This window comes from Camelus bactrianus, chromosome 20 (assembly GCF_048773025.1).
Source record: "Camelus bactrianus isolate YW-2024 breed Bactrian camel chromosome 20, ASM4877302v1, whole genome shotgun sequence".
Classification (NCBI taxonomy): domain Eukaryota; kingdom Metazoa; phylum Chordata; class Mammalia; order Artiodactyla; family Camelidae; genus Camelus; species Camelus bactrianus.
Window position 1 is genome coordinate 12,020,010 of NC_133558.1, and position 22,242 is coordinate 12,042,251.

A 22,242-nucleotide genomic window follows, 5' to 3' on the forward strand; every position below is an offset into this window, starting at 1 on the left:
TTGACCCAAGGAAAGTCAGTTCATTTTTCAGTGCTCAGTTTTCTCATCTGTAATTGTACAACTTCAGTTGAAAGGTGGTTGTGTGTATTCAATGAGAGGATGTTTGTGAAGGCACTAAGTTGATGCCACATTGCTATAGCAACCTAGGTTTTGATTAGTTTTTAGAGGTTAGAACTATCCTTACTCTATAACAGAACAGTTTGTATCATAATATATTGTAGCAAGGATTAATTCATTTAAAGATTTATTTATAAACCTACGGTATTGTGCTCAATGCCTTTTACTCAGTCCTTCTAGGAGAGGGGTGATAATGTTCACTCCTTTGTCATTTCATCCTCCATTTTAGTTTCTTGAATGCAGTTTAAAATAAAGCATAGCATAGTTCAGGGCATGGTGTGGATCTCAGTGCCTCGGCTTACGTGGGGGCACTTACTGCTACCATGTTTTCTGATAAGTGGCGTAAGCTGTTGTGATATCAACATCTGGAGCAACTGGAACTGTTAAACTGAAACAATCAGCATGAACTGGGCAGGTGGCCACCCACGTTTACCGCATTCTTTTGAGGATGATGGTGTCTGATTTCTGCTCCTTCATTTCCAGTTTCAGTAGCTGTAGGCACGTACTGCAACATCTATGTTGTCCAAGGTCCTCTAGGAACCTGTGTAAAAATTGCAGATTAAAAAAGATTGGAATATGAAAACGAATATACGTATGTCTATGCGTGACTGCGACACTGCTGTATACCAGAAATGGACACATTGTAACTGATGGCACTTCAATTAAAAAAGAAGACTTGAATTTTTTTCTCAGGATTTTAGTAACTATGTAATAATACTGGTCAGTCTGAAAACTTTTGTCTCTGTTGGACAAAGAGGATATAATTTTGGATTGGTGGTTTTCCACATAACCACTGAAGAGAGTTTCAGCCTGTCTGTCTGCGTTAGGTCATAGGAAAGGAAGACAGAGTCTTGTCAAGGGCCCCCTATTCCCTGCTCACCTCATATCTGTTTGGTATGTTACTGTCTTACATGACTGAACAATTTATCTTTATTCCCTAATGCCTGTCAGAGCAGTCATAAAATACCCTTTTGGTCTTTACATAAAATTTGAAAGTTTTAACATGTCACTAATAAGCCTCTTTGGGTTTAAGAAAGCACTGGGTATTAACAACAATTAGGAATAAAGTTAGGATTGACTTTCTATGATTGTTGTTTGCTTCTATAGTAGCTTGAACAAGTTTAAAAATGAGTCATTTTAAAGTTTTTTTTTTAAATCAAATGCCTTGGCTGGAGCAATTTTTTCTGCCATCAGCACAGCTAATCTGTTGTCCATCTGTCTACCTGTGCCCATGCAATAGCTTTTTCCCAGCCTCCTCCTTGTTGGCTTTTCCCACTTCTACCCATTAAACTCTTCCTGTCCTGCAGGGCGGGGCTCCACAGCTGCCTTCCTGGATCCGGGTGGCACTGCTCTGACTGGTATATGTGACTCTCTTTTCCTACACTGCTTGAAGTCTTATGTTTTATTTATATTTGTATTCCCAGCACCTAATAAAGAACCTGGTAGATAATAGGAGCTTAATAAATGTTTACTGAATGAAGGAATGGGTGCTCTAATAGAGTAAGAGCTCTGTACTAAGGAAGACCAGAGGATGCCCTCTAACCGGATGGGGGAGGAGGTAGGTGGAGGGAGGTGTCCCAGAAAAGATACATTTTGAGTGACATTTTGGGAGATGAAGAACTATTCATCAGGTGAAAAAGGTGGGGGAAGAATGACCTGGGCAAATAGAGAATCATTTGTGAAATGGAATTTGTGAATGAGATAAACAACAAGTTTCTACTGTATAGCACAGGGAACTATATTCAATATCTTGTAGTAACTTATGGTTAAAAAGAATTTGAAAATGAATATATGTATGTTCCTATATGACTGAAGTATTGTGTGTACACCAGAAATTGACACATTGTAAACTGACTTTACTTCAATAAAAAAATACATATATATTAAAAAAAAAAAGAAATTCGGAGTGCCTGAAAATAGCTTAGCATGGCTGAAGCTTAGATGTAAAGTGAAAAGGGCAGAAGGTGAATCTAAAAAAGAAGGCGGGTTATATGTTACCTTGAATTTTGTGCCAATTAAATTATTTAGGTTATTAGTCAGAATTACCTTTGTGATGCATTGGTTGTATAATACAAGGTGGGATTAGATCTCATGAGGTCATTTGATTAATACTTAGGTAACAATTTAATTAATTCTTAGCTAACAATTATTTCAAAGTAAATGGATTGGTATATTGGCCCCTGTTTGAAACAAAAGTTTGCTGAAATCACAGCCTGCAATCTTAGAAGTTTTAATGGATTCTTCCTAACTTAGAGGTCAAAATACTGGAGTCTTAATTTAACCCTCAATGGATTATATCACGAGAGAACTCTATAGCCAAACTTATGTTTTTGTGAGCCTTTTCTGTATATCAGTTACTAACCAATTTAATAATGCAAGTAGATAAACAAATTATTTTCTATAATGATGACTTTTCTGAAGATTAAAAGAGATAATGTATGCAAAATGCTTAGTACTAAGTACCTTGCCTGGCACACAGTAGGTGCTCAAGAAGGTAATCTATTTCTTCCTCAAACTCACCAGGCCTGTGGAAGTTTCCACTTTACCTTTCTGAACTTTCAGGAGAAACTTTAAGAAAACAACACCCTGCTTCCAAGTGTATCTTTGCTGAAATAGCTGCTAATTCTTTTGTAAGACTTTGGAATTTCCTTGGTGATTTTAAACAAGATTTCCTCTCTTCAATGTGCTCATTGTCTGAGCCTTGGGTCACCAAGACTGATCTGATTTGAGCACAGAATCTTCAAAGCTTTGGTGGGACTAAATATTTTAACAGTTACTTGCATTTAAAATAGTTCTAGCCTCTTTCAACTCCTGATTTCAGTGAATCATGCTGAGGCACTCTTGACGTGCAAGGTAAATGTGTTTCTCTTGGATTTGTAGATGGACAGCAGGTCTGCCTGATGCTAAGGACTGCCCTATTGATAACGAGGAGGAATTGAGATGGCATGTTGAAAATGAACACTTAAGCGAGGTGCTTGCTGGGCACCATTCAGAAGTATTGCATGTCTTTGGTTTGTTTTGATTAAATTCCTAGGTGATACAATCATCTGGCTGTTAAAAATAATTAATTGCCTTGTTTTCTACCTCGAGCTGTGATGGTTCCAGATTTGCAAGTTAGAATTCTTTTGTAACATGAGCCATTGTTACTACTTGGAGTTAGCCTTCAGGTAAGCAGGGCAGGTTACCTGGTCACATCACCAAGTCACCTTTCAGGGAGCATTTCTTTGGAGATGTGCAACTTTCCAAACCCTAGTTACTAGAAATAGAATTAATAAGCTACTTTGGCCAAAAACAAGCAAAACTATAACAAATATAAAAAGTAGAGTTTTTTTAAGATCACATTCCCTCATCATAACCCAATTAAATTAGAAATTAATAATAAAACTATGACCCCCCCAAACCTCTTGGAAACTAAGAAATGCTCTCCCAGATAAACTTTTGATAAAAGAATAAATCAAAGAGAAAGCAATAAAAAATTACACTTTATATCTAAATCTTTAGGGCATAGCATATAACCAAAACTTTACTCAAAGGGAAACTTTTAACTATATATATATATATATAAATTATTTATCTATGTATTTTTAATTTTTGGGGGGGGAGGCAATTAGGTTTTTATTTACTTATTTTTAATGGAGGTGCTGGGGATTGAACCCAGGACATTGTGCATGCTAGGCACACACTCTACCAGAGCTATAACTGCACATATAACTCATTATTTCTTTCAAACAAACTGCAATAGAAATAGAAATAATTGCCAAATTTTACAAATATTTTTTTCTACATTCACTAAATAGTTGAACCTACAACATTTTTGTGATGAAGCTGCTGTTGAATATAAAAAATCCTTCAGCATGCAGTATGAGTTTTCTCTTTTTGGAGTCCATTGTGAGTCAGATTTTAGAAATGTTTTGAGTCTTTGAAGAACTGCTTTGTAAATCAATGCCCGTGGATAGTATTGACTGTTTTTTGCAAAGAGTCTTCTAATTTTGGCTTGACTTTTGTTTGAAACCAGTTGGAAATTTTTAATCAAAGCTAACAGAGCAAGAAAAATATTCAGCTTTTGAAGCTGTACAAATTGCAGTTATGGAACACAAAGCTTGTAAATAGGAAGGCACTAGAATTTACCCTTAGAAATACAAGGTAGGAACTGAGCAAATTAAATAAGAACTCAAATGCGGTATACAGGATTTAATTTTGAAATTTTGTAGTTGCATGTGGAATATCTGGACTTTTGGGAAGAATCTTTTCGTAGAAGTACTATTGCTGATAGGAAAAATTTGTTTTTAATCAGAATTCAAAATAGATTGAAGACCTGTCATTTCAGGGTATCTAATTTTGGTGAAACTAAAAAGGATCATAAATAAATACAATTTAATTGATGTGTTTGGTTTGTATCAATATTTCTCAAAGGTGTTACATGCACAAACGCAGTGTCTTTATAAATGCTTTTCATGAGAGAACTTAGAAAAATACTCTATTTAGTAGAATTCTCATAATTAATTCATAAGAGAATTAAGAAAATATTCCATTTAGTAGAATTTTCTCTGAGCTTACTAGGTACTTGAGCACTCAGGAGAGTATCTTCTCAATTAAAAATATTAAGGTCTATAGAAAAGAGTAAATTGAAGGTGTCAATGATTTCATATTTTTCAACTATGAAATGTGCCTTTGAAGGAATTTTTATTTAAAAAAGATCATATTGATAATATAACATCCTTCATAGACAGAGCAATGACCCAGTATTAGTGACAAACTGATTAAAGTACTTGAATATCTGCCAAGAATAATTTTCCTTGTCATATTTTTAATATTAAGATAAGTAACATACAGAAGTTTTTAAAAATTAATAAATACAAACTTTTTTAAGTTTTATTTTTGAAAACAATTTTTGAATTGAACTATTTTCTCAGTCTACCAATATAATAAAACCAGTTATTTTGTCAATTAATGTATATTTTAAAAGTTATGCAGTTTTAATTGTTTATTAGCTGCTTCTTTTATTCTCAGAGTGTCCTGGTTCGAATAAAGAATTTTATGGTCATTCTGTCTTTAAAAGTCAGGTAATTGCAATGTTATTTAAACTTTTCCAGATCATAGAAAAAGACAAGGATCTCCCCAATTCACATTATAAAGCCAGTATACCTTTAATACCAGTATCAGACAATACAGTATGATCAAGAAGGTATTATTCCAGGAATGTAAATTTGGTTCAGTATCAGAAAACCCAGGCACCCAATCCATTATACCAAAATTTAAAAAGATAACATGATCATATAATAATTGCTAAAAAGTCATTTGGTAAAGTTTAGTACTATTCCTAACTAATAAAGCTCTTAAATAGAAGGACACTTTTTAGACATAATAAAGACTATTTGTGAAAAACTAACAACAAATTTCATTATAGATGGCAAAATACTAAAACCAATTAAATAAGGATCTCAATTAGAATGCCTATGAGCAGCATTTTTATCATTATCTTTTATGTCCTAGAAAATGAAGTGAGACAACAAATTATATTGCTGGCATATTTACTAGAAAAGAAGAGATAAAATCTTTTTCTCTTGCTGATACGATATGACTGTATACAAACCCTCAAAAATGAGACTAAATTAAAAAAAAAAACAGCCACTCTAGTAGAATTAATAAAATATTTGGGGAGATGGCAGGGATGCAAGATAAATGTATAAATTGAAAGCTTTTCCCTATTCTAGCAATAAGCACTAAGAAATGGGAGGAAATGCTTCCTTAAATAATATAATAAAACCATAAAAGTGTATAATATATACATTTCCAGTAATTCAAAAACACACTGACAACCTGGGTATTTAAAAATTGTGTATGATGATCATAAAGTTTTATGTTGATAAATGCCCCATTGTAGCCCAGAAAAGTGTGAAAAATAAGAATGCTATAAAGTCACTATAATCAAAATAGTATTGGCCTAGAAATCAACAGATTGACTATTGGCAGAGAATACATTCAAAAATAGATAATTCAGAATAGATCATTCAAAATATAGAAAACTGAGTATTTGATACATGTTGCAGGGCAGTTCAGTGAGAAAATCCTGGATTACTTAATAAATTGTTCTGATGATAGGTAGTTCTCTGGATAAGCTGTAACAGGATTCATCATATACTATTTACAGATAATTCCTTGATGGATTAAAGACATTAAGCTCAAAAATCTCACAAGAGAATCTAGAGAAGCCCACATACACTGTCTAAAGCTTGGGAAACCTCTTTAATCAAGACTGGAACCCCCAAAAGCTATGTGAGAAAAGTCAGGCACATCAGAATATATACCATCAAAAACCATTTCATGGAAATAGTAACAAAATAAATCAATAGACGTCAGCTCTGTCTGGGAAAAGTCTTTGTAAAATATATTGCAGGCAAAATGTTAATGTCTATAATTTACAAAGAGCTCTTGTGAATAGACAGGGAAAGTATAAACTCTTCTAAAGCAAAATGGACAGAGAAAATGAATAGACAATTCCCAGAGCTAAGATAAGTGGCTTATGTGTCTGCGTGTATAGCATACGTCAGCGTGATGCAGTGAGCACAAAGAAAAATGTTTAGAAGACACCATAGGCTGTTAACATTGATACATGGGTGAATAAGGGGCTGATGAGAGTAGAAAATGAGAAAAATATTATGACACCCTTCTCACAGACTACTGCCAGACATATAAATAATTAGAGTGCTCCGTAAATTCCATGGTCGAGGAATAAAGAGAGAGCTGAGTTGGAGGAGGGAAGAAAGAGAGGCCTGTGTATCTGATTAGAGACACCCTGGGCAATAGATTATTAAAGATTATTTTCTTCACTGCTGACCTCATGAGATCATTAATTACCTACAGCTAGTGATGGTGACTTCCGTGAGATAGGTATAGTTATGCAGGTCAGGTGTAATGTGAGTTTAAAAATCATTGTGAGGCCTTTGGGAAAAGGCACATTGCAACAAAAGTAACATGACTTCAGTTATTGCTTATTTAAACTGATCTTCATATATTTAATCTGAATATGATTCCTTGCCAGAGGCCAAGGGGACTGAGAAAGATCCTCTTAGGGAACACTGATGTCTAAGAAGGACCTCTCTGAGATTTCTTTTGTTAGAAATGCAAGCATTGTGGTACAGAGGCTATGGGTTTTGCTACAATTGTTATTACCTAGAAAAGTCCCTAAGGGGTTCCTTGTGAGGACTGTGGCCATGTCCTCTGGGGGGATGTATTGAAACAACAGCAAACCCTCTTATGACCTTCTGAGGAGGATGTAGAGGACTTCAGGTGGCACATGGTAGATGTGGGAGGCAAACAGACTTTCCCAGTGAAGGGAATTTTTTTTTTCCCCTCTTATAAAATAGTGTTGCATCCTTGCCTCTCAAGGTACCTGCACTGCTCCATCCAGCAATCATGCAGCCCGGGCATCCATGTCCTTCACTTTGGTTTCTGTGATCTGTTGCAGATGATAGTATTTGTTAGTTTTGTCTGACTTCTGGTTTCCAGGGGACTTTATAATTCACTTTTTTTCTGGAAGAGGTGGGAGATGAAGGAGAGGGAGAAGGCAGAAAAGAAGGGACTCAGCCATCTATATCATAGAGAAAACCTAAGTTTTTAAGGTGTGTTTCAAAATAAAAGTCCCACTCTGGAAAGTCAGCATTTATAATATTCCCACATATGGGTAATGTGGTCCTTGTAGATGGGACTCTTAATGCCAAGAATAAAATTCCTCATGATTTAAGCCAAGAAATAGTTTGACTTTTATTTCAGCTGAGTCCTTTTATCTATGTGGAATATATATGGATGCACAGGACTGGGTCCTCATTTTCTATAAACCAGTTGGTACTTTGGCTGGGATGAAAATTTATGGGAACATTGGGGTTTTTTTTTTTCATTGCTTGTCTGATATGCAAGAATTTGGAGGAGATAATATTAGTAGAAAGACTCATGCAAAGTTTGCAAGCATAAGGATTCTCAAGACTATTTCATCTGACTCTTCGGTGGAGAATTTTAATTCAGGGCTAACGCAGTCATTTCTTCTAGTCAGGTGAATTTCTAGAGTGCTGAGTTCCATTTTCTCATCGGTCCGTAACCCTGGCTTGCTGGTGGAGTTATGTGTAGGATGTTAAGGGTCTCGTTCAGCTCTCTGCCTCGAGTTATGATGGGCTCTTGTGTGAAACAGTGGTGATGGCAGTTTTTCTTATTGGGACCCAGCTGGTTTTGACTCACTCTGTGAGATGCCGAGATGCTCTTGCATGTATGAAATAGAACCAAAATGACACTCCTCCAGCTTTTTGAAAACTTTTGTTATCAAGTTGGATGTAGCTGGGTGATCATTTCTAGGTCATATTTTGACTTTCTGTGTGGTTTGACCACCATGCCACCCCGAAGGAATCTCTGGCATAGTTTCTATCGTAGTCTTTTGTCATGTTCTCAGTCTCATTTTGTATTGTGTGTTATTTTTAGTTCTATACTCAATACCCTCAATAAATGTTGAGTTTATGTATAAGATGAGCATTGTTAGATACAACAGAAGAATGTGAATGAAATAGTAGCTGTTTGGAAATGAGAAATGGCCAAATTGTCAGTGGCAGAACACCATGACCTTTGCCTTAAATCTTTTCCTGTGGAGAGAGAATTGCACCTGTTGGAGAAGGTGGTTTCCCAATACTTGTGTTCTTTCACCTGATTTCTTGAAACTAAACAAATCATTAGAAACATTTTTAAAAATGTCTTAGTGCAAGATATAATTAAGATGTCAAGTCTAAGGTATGTGTTACCAACTTACATACCAAGGTAGAAAAGAGTGATTTTAGTAGCATCAGAATGAATCTTGATTTTTCTTTATATTAATTATAATAATTTTTTTAAAAAGAAATTCCATTTGTTGATTTCTTGCTTTTGTAGGACTGCAATGTATGTTATATATGTGTGTGTGCATATATATATATATAATATATTACATATTACATAATATGTATTACATAAGTATCTTATACATATCTAGTAATTAGGTTTCTATATTTATTTTTTGGCTTCATAAGTATGCTTTAGATTTATTTTGGTCTTGCTTTTATATGACTTTAGGTATGTTACAAGTTAATACAATTCCTACGGTTTGGATTACTTAACCATTAATGTCAAGATTTTGTTTTCCTTTTCTTTAGGAAAGTCTGTAGTTGCGGTTAGGAAATTCTCTATTGTGATGAAGGTCAACATGACTGCAATCTCTGGTGAACAATTTGTAATAGCACGACTATCATTGCTCAGAAAGATGAAAAATATTTTTGTAGACTGTAGTGACTGGATTTTACTTCTCAGTCTGTGATATCAAATGTTACATTGACTTTTCTAGTCTAAAAGAAGCAGTTCCTTCTTAGGCTTATATGAGGGATCCTCTTTTACCTACCTTTAAAAAAAAAAAAAACAAAATCCAAACTGGTGTTCCTTTGAATTCTCTTTTCTGATCATCTTCTCTTTTTTCTCTCCTTTTCCCTTCCTTCTAAGATGAATGACATTGACTGTATCAGGCCAGGTTGAACCTGTCCAGCTGAACAGGTTGTGTACTGCACAATTTCAGGAGGTGCCATTCACTGCCCCACCTTCAAGACTGGTATAGTGCCACCAGACACAAACTAGCTACTTTACAAACCTCTCACTGAGCCTCACAACTACCTATGAGATGAATATCATCATGCCTATTTTATGCATGAGTTTGGGTATGTTAAATAACTCGTTTAAGGTTACATAAAAATGAGTGGGTGATAAGAGTGTGTATTAGGTGGAAAGCCCCTTCTTCCCTCTTTGTAATCTCATCCACAGGCACCACCTAAATGATGGCAATTCCTAAAAGACCCTCTACCCCAGATCTCTCTGGACAAGTCTTCTATGTGTCCCAGAGACACTTAGGATCCTGCAGGATTTAAATTGAATCATCATTTTCCTGATGGCTACTTCTCCTTTATTCTCATTCTGAGTTAGTGGTGCCAGCAGCTTGAGCAGTTCTCTCTCCTTCATCCTCTACATCCAATCAGATATCAGGTCCCATCAGTTCTGTTTCAGAAATCTCTCTCCATTTGTTCATTTCCTTTCCATGCCCGTTGGCACTAAATTAGTCCAGGCCCTCATTCTTTTATTGTGAATGCATCTGCTCTGTCTGAATTTGAAAAGTGTCACCTAAAATCTGACATCTCTAGGCATTTGCTCTGGCTGTTGCCTTTGACTGGTTCACCTTTCTCCACCTTCCCTACTTGGCTACTTGAAGCCTCAGCTTTAAGTTACTTTCTCAGGGAAGCCTCCCATGGTTCTTTTCACCAACCCCCTTCCTTTAGTTAATTTTTTCTCTGTGGTCCTGTGTTCGTCTCTTGTATCACATATGTACACATTATAGTACCCTGATAATTTACTTGCTTGTCTGACTCCTTCCCTGGACTGAGAGCTCTTTGAGGACAGGGGCCGTGTCTAACTTATGTCTGTCTTCTCAGCATCTAGCCACTTGTCTGGAGGAGATCAATACATGCTTGCGAAAATGAATGCTCACTGTGGATTCATTAGGCAGATCTGAAAGAGTATTTTTTTAAATATGCAACTTGCATGTTTTATTTTATTATTATTTAAAGAAACTGAAGTATAGTCAGATTCAATGTGTTCATTTTTGATTAAGATAGCTTTGTAATACAGTTTGAAATCAGGAAGTGTGATTCCTCCAGCTTTGTTCTTTCTCAAGAGTGCTTTGTCTATCTGGGGTCTTTTGTGGTTCTGTAAAAATTTTAGGATCGTTCTATTTCTGTGAAAAATGCCATTGAAATTTTGATAGAATTGCATTGAATCTGTAGATTGCTTTGGGTAGCATGGACATTCTAAGAATATTAATTCTTCTAACCCATGAGCATGGAATGTTTTTCCATTTATTTGTGTCTCTTCAGTTTCTTTCATCAGTGTCTTATGGTTTCAGTGTACAGGTCTTTAACCTCCTTGGTTAAATTTTATTTTTATTACAGATCTGAAAGAGTTGTTCACATAATACTACCACGTTCTACATGTTTATTTAGTCTTATTAAAATTTGCAGTTTTTATAAACTTGCATGGTTGAAAATAATTAATACCAATATTATTTAATTATACAATATAATTTTTCTTCCCATTTGCTATTTGCAGCAGCATGATTATTGCTTAACCCACGTTTTCATTCATATTAGTTTCTTCCCTTATCCTGTTGACAAGAGATTATAAGAGATTATAATTTAATTGCATGGTAATTTAAAAAGTAGACTCTGTGTTGAACTTTGGTTTAAGGCACCAAAGTTTTATATTGACACTAATGAAAAAATTAACCTCTTAGAAGGTGCTTTGTTTATCTTTCCTGATTCCTGTCCATCAACAATCGTCACTACACTGAGAAAATACCTTGAGATTGATTATCCCAGAACCTAAGCTTCTGCTAAATTTGAAGTTAGGCATCCATGGGGTGGTTTTCATTAACATAAACCTTTTTCATCTAACACAGATTTAGGTCTAGTTCCAGCTTTGCCCCTGTCTGGTTCAAGCAAGCCACTTAAATCTCCCTGGACATTGGTTTCCTCATTTTTGAAATTAGGTGTTTGGACTAAACTAGCTAGAAGGACTTTTCAAGCTCAAAGAGCCTTCAGTTCTATTATTTGGGGTCCCCACTGTGTGTTCTCTTACCGTCTTATCTCCCTTTCCTTCCCTTTCTCCCCCGCTCGTGGAATGGTCTTCCTGCCTGTCCTATGATCGTCCACAGAGATGCACTGTGTTCTTCAGCACTTGGCTTTGACCTTGAGGTTTTCTTCAACATGGCGAGCTGAGAAGCCGTTTGCTTGTGTCCTTTGGAACGGTGCCTACTGCTGATACTTCACTGGCATGCTCAGATCCCTTCCACAAAGGGCTGTGAGTCCCTTCATTTCAGGAAGCACATTCTTGACCGTGGTTGCAAAAGCAGAGTGAAGTGGCGGAGTGAGCACAGAAAATTCCCCGGTCAGAGCAACAGCCACGTATCTAAATTGCAGCTTTGAACAGATTTGGGATTGTGACTGTGACCCATGGGGGAAGGGGGTGGGTGTGAGGAGTGAGTAGGTATGTAATGTGTTGTAAACATCACACAGACACTAAGTGTCCAGGTTTTGGAGTGAGGAAGGGACATGGTGGTACCCCACAGCTTCTGGATGATTACTTTGTTACATTTTCTTTAACTGGACTACAACCTGTTAGGTTTCTAAGCAGTTCCCGCATAACTTGTTGACAAAGCACTTCAAGCAAAATCATTGTTTCATAAAGGTAAGCTAAGCCAGTCCTGATTTGATTCGCCTGCGTTCTAATTTTATCATTAGACGCAAAAGGACAAATCCTGTACAAGGTGTTCTGGATGAGATGTGCATGGGAAGTGTTTTTACAAGAACAGTTTCCTAGCAAGGTGGGAAGGCAGGTCTGGATTGTTAGAAGTAGAAGCAAGAGGTTTAAAGAGCTGTGAAGGAGGGAACCAGATGTCCTAGGAGGACACGTGCAGAGAAGCAGCAAGCTCTGAAGGCCGGTAGGTGAAGTGTCCCGGGCTAGGCAGGATGAAGGACACTAGGGGCTGCTGCTGGCCACCCCGCTCCGGATTTCTGCGGTAGCCGTCCCAGAAGGACAAGAGAGAGGTCCTGAGACGTGGAGCGAGTGCAGGAGGGCTGGACTGCGCTGGCAGCCGGGCTCAGACAGGGTTAAGACCATCACCTGCAGCTGAAGTGAGACCCAGATGGGAAGTAGGAAGTGCCGCGCCTGAGCTTCCTGTATAAATAAACGCGCGGCTGCTGGCGTGCGGCGCCCCACGCTCTGCAAGGTTCCCGGGCATCGCAGCTGCGCCCAAAGGCAGGAGGCGATTATAGGTACTCCTCCTTCTCCTCCGGCCCCATAGGTCTGGGAGCCCGAACCCTGTTGCAGTCCTGCAGAGTGCAAAGCTGTCAGCCGCAGAGCACGGAGGAAGGGGGAGAGAATGGAACAGCTCCTCCTCCCGGGGGTGCGAGCAGCCCTGGCGGACGGTGCGCGCGAGGCAGGCTGCTGAGAAGCCCGGCGGCCGGGTGGAACGTAGCTCTCCTGCCAGGTAGGTTTAGCAAGCTTTTTAAACGCTGCAGGCATTGAGAGACAGCAGTGGTGTTGGGCTAAGAAAAGAAAAAAAAGGACGGGAGACTCACTCTGATACCGTGGTTTTTAGCTTTATTTTCTACCTCCACTGCTTAATCCATATGGAACTGAATTCATTCTGAATGCCTAAAACACCTGTTAACTTTTAAAAATAGATGTCTTTGTAAAGGTAAAAAGAAACTAGCTTAATTTCTAGCAAAACGGTGTGTATTGTGAATTTCAGTATTAGGTCAAACCTCTCAATGTCTTCAGTGGAGACCAGAGTTGGCATAATCTCAGCTGTTTACCTTCTGTTATTTGGAGCAATAGCGACATAGAGAGATATGGATAAGATGTTATGTTATCCATGAGATCTTGGCCATGTATTATGCTGGTTATTTTGTTGTGTAATTGCTGATAAAACTGTGAAACTTTGATCCTATACTGCTATTCTCTAGTTTAAGTTAAAATGAAACTGATTTCTGTATCAGCAGAGAAAAGGTATCTTTAGCTTACTCCTTCCAGGGCATCTTTTGTTTTTCTTATTAGTTTAAGGGATTCTGCTGTAAATCTACTCCTGATGCATATACTTCTCATGTTTGGATTTCTCAGAGATTAATTCCCCTTTCTGGGAAAATGTTTTCTGCCTTCATGCTTGCACTATAGTCTTACTTTCTTATTTCTTTCTGCTGCAAGTCTCTTATATTATTAGCTGGGATTTCAGTAGGACTAGCAGTGTTCTTCTAATGTGGTATTTCTGGATGTTTATTTGAACATTGCTAGGTATGAATGAAAGAACAATGTATCTAACATATCTGAAGCAGCCAGTTGGGGGTGTCTAGGGCCCAGAAGCAAAAGAAATGAACTTTGAGATGACTCAGTTTTTAGGGCGTGGGTAAGAGGCAGAAGGAATCCAGCCAGTCTTCACTGAGTTGCTGGCTAATTAAAGTATCTGGCTGCTGCAGCTTTCACTAAGGTGAGTCTTTTAGTCTCCAATCACTTTCATATCTTATTCCTCTGTTGATCCCTTGTCTCCTCTCTCTGTCCAGCCTTCTCAACCGAAGTCCTTTCCATGGATAGCAGTCCCTTAAGTCTGTCAGTCTTTATTTCGTTCCTTTTTTTTTTTTTTTTTTTTTTTTTTACCAAGGGTTCATTCTTCTTCTTTTTTTTAAATTGATGTATGGTCAGTTATAATATGTCAATTTCTGGTGTACAGCATAATGTCCCAGTCATGCATATATATACATATATTTGTTTTCATATTCCCTTAAGTATTTCTGAAGCTACCTAGTGGATGAGAGAGGGAGAGAAAAAGAAATATATCTATAGCAGAGCCACAGGGCCACGTGGAGATAACTGTATTAGGAAATCCACGCCCACATTTTCAGAAACTCCTGCCTTTTGCACACCTGTGACTGGGATTTTATTCTTTGTGGTGGGCATGAAGTTAGTAAAGTGGGAAAGAAAAAACAAATGATTTCAAAAGTAGCCTCTGACTAATTGGAACTGTCTTGAATAAAGAAATTCATGGTAGAGGAAATGTTAAGAAGATGTCGAACAGCAGAATAATATTGCTTGGCTTTTTATTTAAAACAAAAAGAAAAAAACCTCACCTCCCCCTCCAAAAAACCCAATCACCCTAGATAACTTACTTCTGCAGTACTGTGCTGGAAGTGAGGTTTGAGTGTGGTCAAACACTGTCCATTTACTCAGAGTTTTACAAATATTTACAGTCATCTATGCCAAATATCTTTGTGCCGAGCCCCGAAGGACATTCTCAGCATTCAAAAGGCCCATTCTCATGAATGGTTTCCGTTCATTGGCAATTTAAAGGCATCTAGGCGTCCAAACTAGGTCAGTTTAAGACATGTCTTTTTTTAAACATAATAATTAGTTTTTGGATCTCCCAGGTTATGAGCCAGGTTTTCAGAGCCAAACCCTACAACAGAGAGAAAAGTATGCTCTATCAGAAAGAAAAAAGCTCATTTTAACTAGATAGTAAGGCCATTTAGCTTTCTGGAAACCATCTTTTGCTTCAATAATACAAACACTTTTAATCTGAGAAAGTTTACTTAAATTTTCCTTTAAAAAAAGTTGTTTTAGTATTTTAGATGTTTAGGAACATTTTTAAGGGCATCAGAATCATTCCTCTGTACTGTTTCTGCTAGCCCTAGCTTCTCAGTTTCCCCTGGCTTTGACTTATGACTTTACTTTCTTGTTAAGTGAAGTTCTTAGTGTTTGAAATCTCTGGTTTGAGGTAGAGGTCAGGAATCATGCTGAACCCAGGTGCTGGTGGAGGAACAAAGTCCACACAGTTTTGGAACTAAACCTACTTTGTGCAACTGATTATTTTGGAGATGGGAATTGGGCCAATCGGAGCTTTGGGGAGTAGATATCTGTAGCCTGAGTACTGAGACTTTTTTCGGGGATGTCTGCCTTAATTTATTGAAGTGCCTTAGCAACAGCAAATTATCAATATTTTCAGCTTTTGAATTGCTGGAAGTGAATATGATTCACATCAGGCCCTGAATATTTTTTCTCCTCCATGTACATTAGAGAAGTTATCCACTGTGGTATCGAGTGACTAGGTGCTGAGGATATACAGATGAATAAGATGTGGCTTCTGTCCTGAAGGAATTCGAGTAAGCTGAGAAGTGATTTTAGACTAGAATGGTAACTTTTAATTCATGTTGTTTGACCTGAGAATGAAAAATACTTTGATGTTTGTCACCTCAATTATTTTTTTTTTTTTTTTGGTAATGTTCCCCTGATGTCACCTGGGCGTTAAATGATTTGAAGAGGCATAAGAGCACCAAAGTTAATTTATTTAATTATTTTAATTTTAAATTTGTTTTTTCACCTTTAGGCATATGTGAGAGGTCTTGTACTAAGGTTTTATTTTTATTAACATTTGCTATTTACTTGGTAATGAGTACTTCTAAACTCAGTATGTCCTACTGTAGTAGTTACTTAAAAATGGAAAACCATACATTAAAAAGAGTAAAAGTGATCAATGCTTTTGCAACATGGCACAAGAGACTTCTCAACTGTGATTGGATCCCTTCCTTGAATTGAAAACACAACAATCTAAGTGAAATACACTTATTCATGCCTGGAGATACTTCTGATCATATGGCTTGTGGTACCTGTTAAAGACCATGCTTTGAAAGCTGTGTCTCATCAGTTTCTAGTCCCTCTGCGGTCATGAATTTGAGTCTCGGACTTTAAGTCAACTGGTTTTTGTCTTTCTTGGGAAGGCAGAACAAGACTATCTAATTTCTCTCTTTGCTGGACTTGTGGCTGAAGCTATAAACCCAAAGTTGTCCTGTGTAAGATTAAAACTATCCGTTGACAACCTCCTCAACTAGTTTACTCTTTGTTAAGTGAGGACTATGTTTAATTGCCTTTTGCATCCATAGCACCTAACACGTGTGGCATTCAGTGCTCTGTGGGTTGACCTTATTTCCTGCATTTTGCATTTTCCTGCATTTTATTCCTTAAGAAACTGACTTGGCAGAGATGTACAAAAATACACACCCTGTACCTTGCTTAGTGTGGGATGGAGGAATTCTTTCCCCAAAGTGGTTTTAAATTTGTTTCTAACTAAAATTTCTATGTAAAACTTTTAACTTTCACAGGAGAGGGTGATATTTATACATGCTTTTATTCATTTGGAGAAGACATTTTGATTTAGATATTCATGCCCTAGTGATTGTAGTTTCAGGGTTATGTCATGACCCAGGAAATCGGCCCATCTCTTGCTCTGTGGGGCTTTCTGAAAGAACACTTCTCCTTGATCTGCTAATGACATCATTGTCTGACCTGCCTTTAAGTGGCATTCCTTCCTGCTACTGAGCTTTGTTGTTATGCCAGGTAGGCTGAAGAAAACTATTCAGCAGGGCTGTAAGAATAATTGTGGGAGGCAAGGGAACCACTGATTTAAAAAGAGGTGGGCAGGGCACAGTGGTGGTGTTGAAGGGGGGACCGATGATGATGAAGGTAAAATTACAATGCCAGAAATATCATTGAGCTGTTCTTCTCAGATTCACTCCTACCTTCTTTGATAAATTTTTATTGTTAGAAAAGCTGGGGATGGATTTCTTCCTCTTGGGCCTTACCTTGTAGTGGCAACGAGAACATGAAAAGAAGACAAGAAATAAGAAATGTGCTTTTTAGAAAAAGTGTAGGCATTTTGCAAACGTTAAAACTTCGCATCCCAGATGCCCTGTATTCTGTAGGGTTTTGGGTTAGCTTATCACAGTGTCATGTACTTTGTCGGTCATGGTCTCATATCTCTTTCCATCTATTTCTCCTAAATATTTTGTAGGAAAAAATATGAAAATTAGATTTGATTATTCTCACCTTAAAAAATGGTGATTGTATGAGATGATGGCGGTGTTAACTAGCCTTATTACTGTAATCATTTCACAAAATAGATTAAATCATTACGTTGTATACCTTAGACTTACACAGTGTTATGCATCAATTATATCTGAATAAAGCTAGAAAAAATTAGATCTTATTAAAATAATGGACTTTATTCATTACGTAATTTCAAACAGCAAAGAGACTGCCTAGAAAACAGTTCTTACTATCATTTAAGATTCCACTCCTAAGGGAGTGTCTGTCCTTGTCACCCACAAAAAAAAAAAAAAAAAAAAAAAAAAAAAAGAATAGGGATATATTTGCATATCAGTTCCATTTTTAGAAGAAACCAAGTCTCCAAGTTACAAATTTATGATCTTATCGCCATCCTGGAACCTGTTGAGATGAAGCTGTTAAAACTAAAGAATTAGAGGCTGAAGTATTTTTTCAATTCTTGATTTCCTCTGAAGCTGTGAAGTGTTGGGGGCAAAGCACAGAAGTTCCCTTTCCTGTCCTGTGAGGCACAGTATAAACAATGTTTTGCAACAATGCTACCACTTCACAAAGCCCGAGTAGGTGAATGTTTACTTCCGTCACCTCTAAGAATTAAGTATTACTTGGGTTTGTTTATGCGGCCCATCCTTCGTACCTGTGGGTCTTGCGTTGCCGTTGGTTGAGTCTGTGGATGCGGAATCCATGGATATAGAGGGCCGACTGTACCAGGCCATTTTATATAAGGGATTTGAGCATTTAAGGACTTCGGTATCTGCCAAAATTTGGTCTGCCAGGGGGTTCCTGGAATCAATTCCCCTCGGATACCTAGGGATGACCATACTGCAGAATAGTTTCTAGTCTATTTTATTGTCTCCAAATAATGATGAAGTATCCTATGTGTGATGCCATGTATTTACTCGTTGGCCTTGAGCATTATTCCTTTTAAAAACAATTAAATGGATATAAACTATACTTGAGTAATTGCATTTGTGTGACTACTAGTCAGGTTGCCTGAGTTCCCATTTGTTCATGCTCTCTCAAGGCACATATTAGAACTGTTTTTGTGATATTACTGGAAGTGCACTGGTTCATTTGGTCTCTGAATGGCGGGAGAGTGGGTCAGAGATGTAAGAAGAGGTTATGACCACAAGACTGGCCGGTGTGGAGGTCAACCCTACATCTCTGCCTCACTGACCACTGATCACCATTGCCCTTGCTACTCTACCAGCCAGCTGGTCTACCTTCCATTCCAGACTGTATTTAGGGTAGAACTTCAGCAAATGGCTAATGGCTGAGGATGGTCAGCACTTTATTAGATTCAGTCAGTACCATTTGAGTCACTAATGGCTTTTGTGTTAAGACCGTGAACCAGCAGTGAAACAAATCATTGTATTGAGTGGAAATGCCAAGGTCAACACAATGCTAATTTTCAGATTGTGTTGAGCTGGTTGCCTGACATGTCATTCTTAGTTGATACTGAGAGGGCCTTCCTAACAAGGCAGAGATGGGACCTTTGGATTCCTGTTTCTCTCTGCTCTGCTGGAGTACTGGCTCCCTGAGACTCGCTCTTTATTACACAGGCAGCACTTGAGCCCTGTCTACTCCCACGCCCCCACCTACCTTTCCTGAAAATGCTTCCCTTTGTTGGCTCCCTCTCGCAGTCCGGTACTCAGGTATCTTTTCGTATCTTTTATTCCAGCTACTTCACAGGGATGACTCAGTGTCTTGGATGGGCATGTACACACTTTGAGAATCTTCATGTGTCTCCTCTTCTGTTTGGTCCTTTGTTCTCGAGTAATTCTTAGACTTTTTATAGCATGAGCTGGGCGTAAGACCCCTCGGCACAGATCAACTGGATTTTTACATACATTAATGTCCTATTACGTCAGTAACATCAGCTGCCTCACTTTGTTAGCTTTCTGTTTCTCTTAGTCTCTTTAATCATGCTTTACAAATTTAGCTCAATTTTAAAGTTTTGGCAGATGGTGTAAAAGTCCCTAAATAACTAGGTAAGTATCCTTGTAAGACATTATCCTCCCCAGTCACGTTATCTCTTTGTGCGGTGGAATAACAGCTATGATTTTGGTTCGTGAAATGGACATGAACTGCATTAGTTAGAAATACTTTGAACGTTGGCTCTCTCACCCACGGCATTTTTGGAGAGGATTGCTTTTTCAGGCTGCCAGGAGAATATGAAAATTCCTTATACATCCTGAGCTTCCTGCACAACGTCTGAAGTATTCCTTTCTTTGGCAGTTCTAGTGGAAACATGTGAGGGAAAAAGTGACTTTCCCGTTCTTCCCTATCAGAAGGTCATTGCTTCTCATATAATGAACACTTTGTAGGTCAAGAGACACTCAGAGAGTAGGCAGAACTCCTGATTCCCTTTTCCTGGTAACTTAGGGCAAAATCAGATGTTTTATTAGAGAGGCTTTCCTTCCCTGCATGCCCCAATCTGTCCTGCTCTGTGGTTCCCTACAGTTAAGCAAGTAGTCTCACCACTCCACCCTCCACCCTGCCACCAACTTTAGAACATTCATCCCTGAAGTCAGCTTGCCAGGTTTTTCTTCTTTCCAACAAGACTCTTATATTCTCTGCCAAAATCCTTTTCTCTGTGGGTTCTGGACACCTAATAAGAGGCTCAGTCACATTTGTAATGACTGTAAAAGTGATTATAATTGTCACTGTTTTAACCAGGAGGGTGGTGGAACATTCAAGTCACTTTCTTATTTTAGGTAAAATGTGAAGTATGAGGCAAAACAAGTTGAGCCAGCTGGTAAGAATGAGTTACTGGCTTTCTGGAAGGAAGACTCTTCTCGAAACCTGGAGGGGAGTGTGTGTATGTCTTGTTAGTGTACCTCTGAAGATGTGGTCCCAGGAAAGAGTCAGGAGGAGCTGCAAGCATGTGGTCCACATCCCTCTGGCCACCCACCTCTGTGTTTCATGCCGTTTAGTAGTTCGTGTGTGTGGGTGAGTTCTACTATTGGGTTTCATGTTGTGGAGACCAGTGAATCTTAATGAGACATAAATGAAGAAACACTAGGACACCTTGGAGCCATTCACAGATATCTCAAGTATGGGGAAAATTCATGTAGAGGACTTCAGGGTTCTCCTAATTATTGCTTGAAGAGCTCAATTTCTATTGAATCAATGGTGAAAAGGTTTCTTGTTTGATATTCTTTTCGCTGAAGTGCTTGCTATGGGTCATTCATTTTGAAAACATTCATTATTGATTTTGCCTGGCTGGTTTTCAAACCATGTGTGGTGAAGCCGTCAGCTTCTGTGATGGTGCCTGGGAGGTGCTGAGGGAAAGGTCAAGGGGACCCAGTCTTGGTCTCTCAGTATTGCTTCCACCAGCACTAGTCTACCTTCTCTCTTTCATCCAGTGGTGGTATACTTAAGATTTTGTTTTTATAAAATTCCATTGCTTTAAAAGCATTTGAAAGCCGTCACGTTGGGGAGCTAGTGTTATTGTACACAGGAAAATAAATCACTTCTTTGTGAAGAATTACTTTGGATTGTTCACGTCTCAAAGAGATGAAATATGTTAACTTCTTTCCTCCGTCTTAGTTGCAAGTACTGCCTTGATTGGAATGCTTGGAATTTTTTTTTTTTAAAGAAAACAGGTCTCTGCTCTGTAAAAAAGTTTTTATGTTATAACAATATTTATATGTAATGTATATTTTAAATTCATATATATATAAATTTTAAGCCACATTATTGAGGTATGATTGACAGATAAAAACTGTACATATTTCACGTATATAACTTGATTGGTTGGGAAATAAGTAAACATCTATGGAACTGTATAATGCCTGTAGCTAACAGTACTGTATCACGTACTTAAAAATTTGCCAGGGGTAGATCTTATGTTAAGTGCTCTTAACACACATACACACAGATATTCACACAAAATAATGATAAATAAAGGAGACAGGAGGAAACTTTTGGAGGTGACGGATATTTTCATGTTTTTACAACTTTGATTTCATAGCTAAAGGCATGTAACTCACAAACTAAGGAGTAAAAGCTTATGTATATGGCACAAGACAAGATTATGTTTCAGACGGCCTTGATTCACACGACTTCTAGTCCTGCCTTCAAAAGAAGACTATTTCAAAGAGATAATCTTCTAAGAGATATCCAATTATGTCTTCATTTTTCGAGTTCATTGGCCCATTAAATGCCTTCTTCTATAAATGACTTTCTTGAAGGACACCTAGCTCTCTTTCTGGGTTGGAACAGCAGGATTTATCTGTTCTCAACAGCTTCCTCTGCATGGGCTGTTGGTGTAATTGACATTTGTGCTGTGGGATGTTTCTGGCCTGTGTCATTTCCCATCTTCACTCCTCAGGAAGCACTTACTGGTGACATTTCTTCTTGTTGTTTAACTTGGAATTTCTCTTTTTGAGGGGGAAAGTAGTTCAGAATATGGTATATGAGCAGTATTTGGAAAATGGAGGTGAGAAGAAGATGAAAAGATATCATTGATAAGATGATGTGTGTTTTGAACAGGAGAGTCTTGGAGAAGAAAACAGGTGACAGTTGTGTGAGCATAAACTAGGAACAAGGAAGCAGTAAAATCATTCACTTTTACCCCTAATTGATCCCAAAGAGAGATTTTTTTTTTTAAACTTCAAAATCCTG

The 22,242-nt window shown here is 37.9% G+C and overlaps 1 protein-coding gene across 4 annotated transcripts in view; it reads left to right on the top strand.

Annotated features, from left to right (window-relative positions):
* RNF144B (ring finger protein 144B) overlaps positions 1-22,242 on the top strand; it is a 133,787-nt gene that overhangs the window by 54,524 nt on the left and 57,021 nt on the right. The window contains exon 1 of one of the 4 annotated variants that reach the window (XM_010974258.3): positions 12,800-13,216. The exons of 2 other annotated variants lie outside the window; for them this stretch is intronic. The gene's annotated coding sequence lies outside the window, so the exon portion shown is untranslated. Of the gene's footprint in view, positions 1-12,799; positions 13,217-14,099; positions 14,213-22,242 lie in introns of those variants that run through there. One more of the 4 variants, XM_045509573.2, reaches the window with a different exon arrangement.